This window comes from Miscanthus floridulus, chromosome 3 (genome assembly GCF_019320115.1).
Source record: "Miscanthus floridulus cultivar M001 chromosome 3, ASM1932011v1, whole genome shotgun sequence".
NCBI classification, from domain to species: Eukaryota; Viridiplantae; Streptophyta; class Magnoliopsida; order Poales; family Poaceae; genus Miscanthus; species Miscanthus floridulus.
The window spans coordinates 120377519-120387619 of NC_089582.1; positions in this window are offsets into that span (position 1 = coordinate 120377519).

A 10101-nucleotide genomic window follows, 5' to 3' on the forward strand; every position below is an offset into this window, starting at 1 on the left:
GTCATGTTTGAGCTCAAACCCATTGTTTAACTGGTGACAACACCTGGGGTGTTATAGCCCTCCCCCCTTAAAGGAATCGTGTCCCGAGATTCGGTGCGAAGGACTTTTAAGGGAAGAGAAACTTGTCATCCAGTTTCCAACATCAGTGATAACATTAGGCTACTTAACTTCATAGTATCAGAGAGGATAATTTGGTCACGACACTTTCTGATACTTGCTCTTCGTCGTAAGTTGTTGTCTGAAGAATTTCCTTCGTTGGCGTCCATAAAGCATTATTACATTGGAAGGAATCTAAGATAGCATTGTCCTACGTACTTCATCCTCGATGTACGAAGAGTGATACAAGCGTAGACTAAATACTTGTAACATCTACTTCCTTAGTGGATAAAGCACAAAACTTATGGACTTTGCACTAGATTGTAGTCGGTTGACGGATATTCCTTACAACGGTGTTAGATTGGCTCCTATGGTCTGAAAAGCAGTTCTCTACTAAAGTGGCTTGAGCACAACTTCTCGTAAAGGATGTGATCATAGACGGGGTAATCATCCTTTGAGGGCATGAGCAGCTAGTTAACCAATATTCAAACTGGTTGTAGCGGTGCACTCACTCATATGTCAACTGATGGAAAGCTACATAATATTCCATGTGTGCAGTGCTCTTTCTCTGATAACAACACTGTATTATCTGAGTCTGTTGAGTGAGTGCTAAATGTAATAGCTGACTCAGTCGGCTCAATGTTCTCGATGATCATTCCTTAGGGAGCCTTTGGATCCAAGTTGCAACAGTGATCTGGGTTGAATCTGATGCAATCTATTGGGTAAAAACACATATAAGGTACCAAAGATATGTCAGCATTGGAGAACCATTGACGTAGAAGGATGTTAGCGAGGCTTGGAGGACAACATAAGTTGCAAGTAATCACAAAACTGGGGACTAGTTCACTACCAAGCATGTTAAATAAAATTTGCCTTCGTGGTGCAGTTGCACAGCAAGTTAGTTGACTTGCATTGTAGCAAAACCAGCTTTCTTAAACTATATTTGATGTCGAGGCTTCCATTCTTAGGCCAATCAATATCTCAAAAACCATAATCCAAAAATCTATGGTTTGACACCTTTCCAATTACTTTTGAATTGCGAGGGCATAATTTGACTTCTAGAACACCTTGACTGCTCCTGCATTGCTGATCTAAGAGGGCAAAAGCAAGGCACATAGGGGTGCAATTTATCTTCGCAAGGGTATGGAGGGTTGTCTAACAGCAATACACCTACAAATTGTAATTTCTTGGCATGAATTACAAACAACCGTCTAATGCAAAGGATGATCGCAGTCACAGCGAAATTGCAGATTCAGTACTCTTTTGTTTTCTATTCATATCTCACAAACTACTGCTCCAATATGCACAAATTTTGGTGGGCATGTATATCCATGGGTTTTCTAACTACTCACCAAAATTCAACTCAACTGGACACCGTTTGACCATCCAAACAATTCATCTACCAAAACTGCTCTGTTATGAAATAGCAGCAAACCAAGCCGACAAGATATCTCTCAAATCCGATGTTTTACTCAACTAATACTCAAACCAACTTAAGACATTGAAGGGTCCTAAGCAAGGAATGAGATCACCAAGTTTGGGGTCAAGCCAACTTCATTTGAGTCACTAATCGTCGGCTTGAAGATAACCGGTTTAGTGCCACAAAATCTAGATAGATTTTGTGTTCTCCCTTTTCTTCGCTCCACACGTTGAGGTGTGTGTTTTGCACTCTCTAATCTTTCTCATAGCAGCAGCAGTCTTTCTCTAGCTGAGGATGGAGGCTAGAGTTTTCCTCACATACTTCTCTGGTAACACTTCAACCATCGTTCTTGACACCAACTTAACTATGCACAAGCATTGGACTTGTGGGCTATTTTCACAGGGCGCAAAGCATTACTCCACATGGAGGGCATCCCTATAAAGACAAGGAACCGTTTCTGAATATTCTCTGGCACTACGTCCAATAGAGCCTTGAACAAACCCGTTTGTAGTACCTAGGGCACAATGATGCTGATCGAAACTAGGGATGTGTTTTTGCTAGCTCCTACATAGCTGATACAACGTCTTATACTATCTGTGTGATTGTCCAAGATGAAATTGACTGGATAGCATAGGTTTTGAAAAACAAAGCAGTAGTTGCATTGCTAAACGGCTTGCTGTTACATTGCTTAACATTGCTCTGCGAGACATAGCCTTCGTAATTAGCAAAAAGTTGTCACCTAGCTAGAGGTTAAGCTTCCGACTAGTAACTAATCAGTTATCTCTCAACACTAAAAGTTCTAAATCTGCACTCTTGCCAACAATAGTTGTGATTGACACATAACAGATGGTCGCCATCGAAGTTAGCAGACAAGGGGTCACACTAGAGATTGTTGATCTCGACTGTGCGATCAGCATGCACATAATAATCAAGACTTGGATAGCTAGGTCATAATTATAATGTGACGTTCGATTCTTATCTGACTAACAACTTGTCCAACATTAATTGTTGTGTGCCTTTCTGATCCAACAGTGATGACATAAGTTGTTCACTAGGTGACGGATGTCAATACTAGGACAACCAAGTGGAGTCACTTGTCTACCACCTCTTGTAGTCAGTTAATGTTTATGTCGGTGACTAGTTCTTCCAAGGTTATCATTTTTGTGACTTCAACAGGACGCTCTACTACTTTCGGTCTGATATAGGGATCTTCGATAAGATATGGAGAGATAACCAAGGAAGAGCTCATGTGAAAATAACACATCGATGCAGTTCTACAGTGGATCATGACTAGAAACCTCGATACCAGCGCGCACCCAGCAGCACAACCATACGTCGGCCACCCACAAGGAGGCCCTAGGTTCCTTCATGGCACTGTAGATCACTAATCATGGCACCATTACTGAACATACAACCAAAATGAAACTTCTAGTGGCACCAATTAGATTGTAAGAACAAGCATTGTGCAAAAGAAGGATAGCAAACAAGGCTAGTCACAAGGTTAGGAATCAACAAGGAGGCGATCAGAAGATCAAAACATAGCGCAAAAGAACATAGCCTAATTGCCAAAGGCAACTAAGCAGGAGACTCTTGCTTAATTTCCATAAACGCCTCATGTCCACCAAAGTGATTACCAGATAAAGATTAACATGAGATTTGGTCTTATCGAGCAGCAACATGAGATCAAGACTGATAAACATCCAGGGACTTGAACGGGTTGGAGGCAAAATAAACGAGATTCGAAGGTCAGAGCCAATGCACTAACTAGGGATTCAGTTGATAAAGCAATGACATGATCTGCGCGGAAAAGGTTCCAAAGCCAGTGCAGATAGCGATTAGCGTTGCACTAGCTCATTCGTAGGAGAGAGAGCAATAAGGTCCAACAAGGATTTTTGAGCAGGGTCCTCCCACATAGGAGTGGGACAACCACGAAACATGCAAGCATTCAAGGGAACTAAGCTTGGGCCTAAGGTCAAGCAAAGTCATAGATAAAGTCTTCGTAGCACAACGCTCAAGGCTAGCAACCACGTGTACAGGCTTAGGTTCCTAAGAGAGAACTTAATTGTAGACAACAACCCTGAGATTACCAAAACTTGGACGCTGCTCTAGGATAGCACTCTTCCACACTCATATGCTTACCGAGGACAAAAGGGTGACAACTACGGCACTACCTAGATAATGAGCATCCACGCCTACATCATGGTCTTAAGCGAGCATTTCGAAACACCTCAATCTAATTAGCTTAAGCGACTATTACTAAGCACAAAGCTCGTACATAACAAGCAGTCACCTACAACAACACCACTACACATATCATGCAAAACATGGTGGTAAGGCACTGTTATCTTTTGTTTTCTTTTTACTAAGTAGGTGGATATCTCTACAAAACAAGTTTTACTTACATTTAGCAATTTAGTTTTCAAAGGGGTGAACTTTTTGTTAACTATTAACTCGTCATCTATTTCCTTTGGAAGCCAACATACGAGGCAAAGCTAATCACACACTAACTTCAAGCATAGCTATTCAAGTAGCATGGGACAAGGCATTTTGGCTAGCTTCACACAGGGAAAATAGTAACATCACATTGATCACAAGTTACTTAGCATTAGAACGAGGTGAGGGAAGCATATTTATGCACAAGCACAATCATGATGCATGATCATCCTATTTGTCCTCACAAAATTGCCAGCCTAAGGTGACAATCACGTTCTATGTCGGTGGCATAACACGTACTCTCTCGATATATAGCTAGTCGTCAGCTATATTCAATCTACGCATTCGTGGTTAGCGTACCTACAGGCAAATTCATTGCAGCCCATCCCACAAGATATAAATAAGCACACAATGAAAGCAGTAAACTAAGATACTCTCCATATATATATCCCCAGATATATATACTTTGGTATCCATCGCTACCCAACAGATATACCCATAATTAAGTACCTTCATATATACATGTGTGTAACATGTACATATTTCAGTAGCCAAAGCTAACTCTCCCCTAGACCGATAGTTGGACGGTCATGCTCTCACAACTCACACTTACCTAGGCGTAGAGGCAATTGATCCATATATTACCATTCAACGAATGGCATCCATACAATAGCACGCCGTATGGATGACGAAAGTAAAAATCCCCATGTTAGTACTTAGATAGCCACCTAATAGTCCTTAACTGGGCATAAAGGAGGATGTCGCTAGCATAGTTTTGTAAATAAGTTTTGACAAATTTGCCTGTAGCTAAAGTTTTAATCAAAATAGGCTTTTTTAAAACCAAAACTTTGTTTTTAAAATGACATACATGATAGTATTATGCTTAATCTTGCTCTGATACCAGCTATAACAGAATCGCCCAATTTATACAAGATCAAGTATGGCTGTCCCCGCTAACACGTTAACACACACATACCTTCACTTATATAAACCTGGTAGTCCACCGAGTGTCCCGAAAGACCTCGGTAAATCAAAATCACAACCAAGATCGCGTGATTAAGCAAATACACATCACATACACAGGGTTGCAGTGGAAATAATATTACAACTGAGTTCACAATTAAAAGTACCAGTTTGGGTTTCAAAATCGATTAGTGAAAACAACATAGCTTTCAAAAGATTACATTACTATATGTTCCAAATACATTGCTAGCATAAGTGACATCATCTGACAAAAGCATATAGATGAGAAGTAACTATAGAATCACCGAGCCACCGGTGGTTAGCCACCATCTTCACAGGCCGAGAACTTCACCTGCAACATGGTGGGATAAACCCTGAGTACGAGAAGGTACTCAGCTAGACTTATCTGTCAAAACTAGAATTAACAGACACCAAGGGTCATGCAAGACTTATGAGGTGGGCTAGCTTGACACAGTTGCATAAAAGAGCTTATGAATATAGTGACCAATTTAAACTTAGCATCAAGTTTATCATCATTTACCTGTCCACTAGATTAGCACCTGTACTAGAGCACTCACTTATTAGGAGCAAACAATATTAACCATAGCAGGTATAATAAGGTTGTCATCATCATATCATCATTTCTGAACCATTATGTTATTTAGTGTATCTACTTTGGAGATAAGCCCGTCAAGTTCTCACTAACCAGGAGAGACGACGACTCGAATCGAATTACAACTCAGCTGAGGGGGTATTCCTAACTCTCACCCTGGCATACTTTGCAAGGGTAGCCGTGGGTCACATTTGGTACAACTCAGGAACCAAATTTGCGGGTTCGATCAGCGCCAGCGCTCTTAGGGATTACCCTTCTGCCAGGACGATCAGGACTTTTAAATCACCTGCCCTTGGACTCACACCTACGGCTCCCTTTCAAGGCATACTTTGTACTTATCGACTCCTGGCCTGAGGTGAGCTACTCGGCTTCGTGGTCGGTCTCCAGACCCGGCCAACTAAGAGAGAGGCATGCGTTCAACATGAACAGGAAAGGCTCCAAGATTCAGTTCTTAAGCGACACAGACAGAGTCACTATAAACCGGCAAGCCTTCGCCCGGTCTTCAATTCAAATTAAGACAGGTTCTTTTGCACAATAGCAAATATAGCCAACCGTGCCATATGTATGTCCCTATATCTCGCAGGTGACAGGAAATCACCTGACTTCTACCGCGTTTAAGCAGGGCTAAGCACTACATGAGCCTGAGCTACATAGGATTCAGGGTATCAATATCTGGACAAGGATTGGATAACCAATGCAGCAAGTGTTTGCATCCAACACCTAACTTAATGCAACAATATATATGTAACAATAATACTTTAATTGCATTTCGGAAATTAGGAGGCTTAATATGCTCCAGGGCTTACCTGGGATCCAACACAAGTCAGTTCAGTTAGCTTGCACTGTCCTGGTGACATCTCAGGTCCTAGCACTTGCTTAGTCCTTCCATCTTCGGGATAGATCCATCAAACGTTGTCTTCGGGTTTGACTCCAACATCGCATCCTTCACATGATGCATCTAGCATACCTAGATGAGATGCAATATGCAAGTGTATGAATACATGGAAGTGCAATAGACAATGCATCGCATGCAGTAAGTAAGACAAGCACAAGGTTACATTAATCATGCACAAGCACTTCGCATTGCCTACTTTAAATATCGCATAATTTATCATCCCACAATAGCAAAGAAGACGACAACACCAAGCATGACACAAGTTTTCCAAGATCTCAGGTACTCTAACTCCACCATCATCAAAGGTATGAGCCACACTTAGCAATATATAAGCAAACAACTATAATTGGAATCTGTCAATTTCTGGACATGCAAACAACAGCTACAAGATTTAGCAATAACTGGAGTTACATAAATCCAAATGACTTACAAGAAGACATTCTGGAAAGCTTATAAAATTATCTGCATTTCATCTATAACTATCATAGCATGATTCACAAGTTACGTAGGTCGAAATTATACATTTACTGAAACTGGTCTAAACAAGACAGAGAGCAATCAATTATATAACCCAACTTTAAACAACTGTAACTCTTAAACTACTTGGCCAAATAGCACCAAATTTTAACAGCAGCTAGATACATAAATTATCTACAACTTTTATATAAACAAGTTTCACAACAAAGTACATTGTCATGAAGAACTTTGCTAAGTTCCCAGATCTGTCTATAAACCACATCAGCAAGAAAATAATTATTAACTTATATTGCAAATTCATAATTGGGCAAAACCAACTTTACCAACATGTCACACATGACTAAAGAACACCAGAAAACCTAGTGTCCATGACCAAATAAATTCTTTTAATGCATTTCTTAATTTATTTTAGATAACAAGGTGACTTAATAATTATAGATCTAATGCATAGAGAATTTTACAAGGATTCCAAAAAGTCCTCATTTGCTATTTTATGAATTTCCTATGAATTACTATGAATTTCCAAAGATTCAGCAAATTTACTGCAAATGGGTCCTTATTGGCACTATTCATTTGAGTCACAGACTTCGCAAAACGACCCCTGCTCTTCTTCGAATTGCTGTAGGAGGTCCTTGACGCGAACATGAACAGAGGAGGCACTGGAGCTTGTCGATGTCGGCTGGGGGAGGCTTGTCGGCGATGGGAGAGTGGTGGGGAAGCACCAGGGGGTCCGTGCGCACCTAGGGGACAGCTCGGCTCGGCCCGAGGTGGCTTGTGGTGGCGTGGCCACGGCAGCAAGCGGCGGCGACGGCAGCGGCTCCGACGACTGAGCTGCTCCGGTGGTTTTCGTCTCAGCGGAGGTGCGCCGGTCGTAGAGGAGGAAGAGGCGGAGCTGTTGGTTCACGTGGTTGGTCATGAGGGGGCTCGGAAGCAGCGGGGACGCGGTCACGGCGAACTCGGCCAACCGGCCATGGCGGCCGCGCTCTAGCACGCGAGTAGACGCGCGGTCGGAGCGAGAGAGGTGATGGGAAGCGCAGAGGGAGTGAGCGGGAGTGGAGGGGGAGCCTCTGGCGTCCACTAGGGAGAGTGCAGGGCACTGGTGCACGCGGCATGGAGGTGGAACGCTGCTCGTGCATGGCTGCCACGCACGGGCCACGCGTCATCCGTTGGGGCATTTCCGCGAACACCTAGCAAGCAACAGATTGACCATGGTGGAGCGCAGGTTTGGGCTAGCTACGGGCCGATTTGGTCCATGGGCCCAAAATGAAGTTTGGTCTACACCTGATGCTCTCCAACTTTGCTTAAGGGTTCAGGGTCATTAGGGTTATGGTTTAGCAGATAACGTGCTCTAAACTTTGGTTTGTGAGCGTGACGATGGTGATTAGGAAAAACTCAGAATTAACCATCAACACGAAGCCAAACGGGTTCCAACTTTTTGCATGCTCTTCTCCATAATATAACCTTCCACTTTTATTTTTGGACCAACTCAAGTTGCTTAACGAATTTCGGAGAATGCGGAATGCCAATGGTGACGACGATGAATTCCAGACTTAGAAAAATTCTAAGTCTGAAAATAGCCGCTGATTCAGTTTTCGAGCCTCTGTTTGACTTAGTTCCAAGTTGATCTGGCTCTTGTTCTAAAAACAAATTTTGTTCTACTCTCCTCAATCTTCAACTTTTATTTAAGGTCAAACCTTGTATCTTGAATATAAACCATTCTTTTACTTTGGTCAAAGCAGCATCTCGTTAACCCTAGAATTAGAGTTTTCGACCAATTGAGGCCTTTTCTTGACATGTGCTCAACACAAACCCTTCATGACTTTTGTTATAGAGTTCAATTAGAGTCATTTAGGCTAGGTAGCAAGATTTGGTTGATGGCCTATAATTCCCTTCACTTACTAGCGCAATTCAAGCAAGAATGTAACTCATCATTTCATGCGACTTCTTAATTCTGAACTTCATGAAACTTTTCCACGGGGCTAGATGGATGCATGTGGATGTAATGTACATGGAATAAGCATGTTTAGCATTACTCTTGCATAATCTTAACAAGGGTCCATATGTAAGCAAATGTGTGTGGCCCAAGTTTAAGTTGGAGCTCCGTCATGTAGATTTGATCTTGACACCTTCATTACCACTTGACATGTCATGTTTGAGCTCAAACCCATTGTTTAACTGGTGACAACACCTAGGGTGTTACACCTACCACGCTCGCGATGGTCTCCTTCTACCCCTTCCCCCTCCCGCCACCGCCATGGCCATCCTCACCTACGCCCCGACCTAGCCCAGTCGCCTCCTCCACAGCCAAAACCCTAAGCCATCGTCCCGCCATTCCCACCGCTTAGCTAGTCTGCCTCCCTCAAGCCCCTTCTCTTTTCTAAGGTCGCCAAAGTTGGGGAGAAGGAAGACGCGCGCAGGGAGGAGGAAATCACGCCGGAGAGAAGGAAGATGAGCGCGGGTGTGCTGGAGAGAAGGAAGACGAGCGCGGGTGAGTGAGGCGCGGGCGTAGGCACGTCGTCGTCGCCGCCTGAAATCCCTCTAGAGTCCAAGCGACAAAATCTAAGAGGTGTGATATAATAAATAAGGTATTATGTAGCCAACTTTAGAGTAGTAGTTTATATATACTAGATAGATAAGCGCGCTTCGCTGCACTTGTTTTAGCCTTGCATGTGTTTTTGTTGTTGTTTTGGTTTGTTTTAGCCTTGCATGTGTTTTCGTTGTTGTTTTGGTTGAAAAACTAGGCTAGGAAAGCTTAGCAACTCCCCGGTACATTTCTACTGCAAAGTCTTTAGATGTAGTATGCACGCTATCGGTCAACTCTCGGAGGATAACTATTAGGGCATCTCTAGCATGTGATGAAAGGAGGTGTGAGAGAGAGAGAGAGAAGTAGAATAGGTGCAATGCATTGGATGCTAACTTACCATTTGTAAAAACTTATAGCTTATTTGAGCATCCGGTACGTGGAATAAATAATAATAAAAGGCAGAAGATCACTTCGCTGGTAGATGTCATGCATGGTACTCCCTCCATCCCAAAAAAGAGAGAGTTGCCTACGGTTTTGTGTAGGTCAAACTTTCTTACTCCCTTCGTCCCATATTAGTTGACATTTTATAATCTCTCTCCTAAACCAACACTGAAGCCAAAAGACCATAATGCCCCTCAAAGAGTAGAGATAGAGTAGAGATCAAGATGTATCGAGAAAAG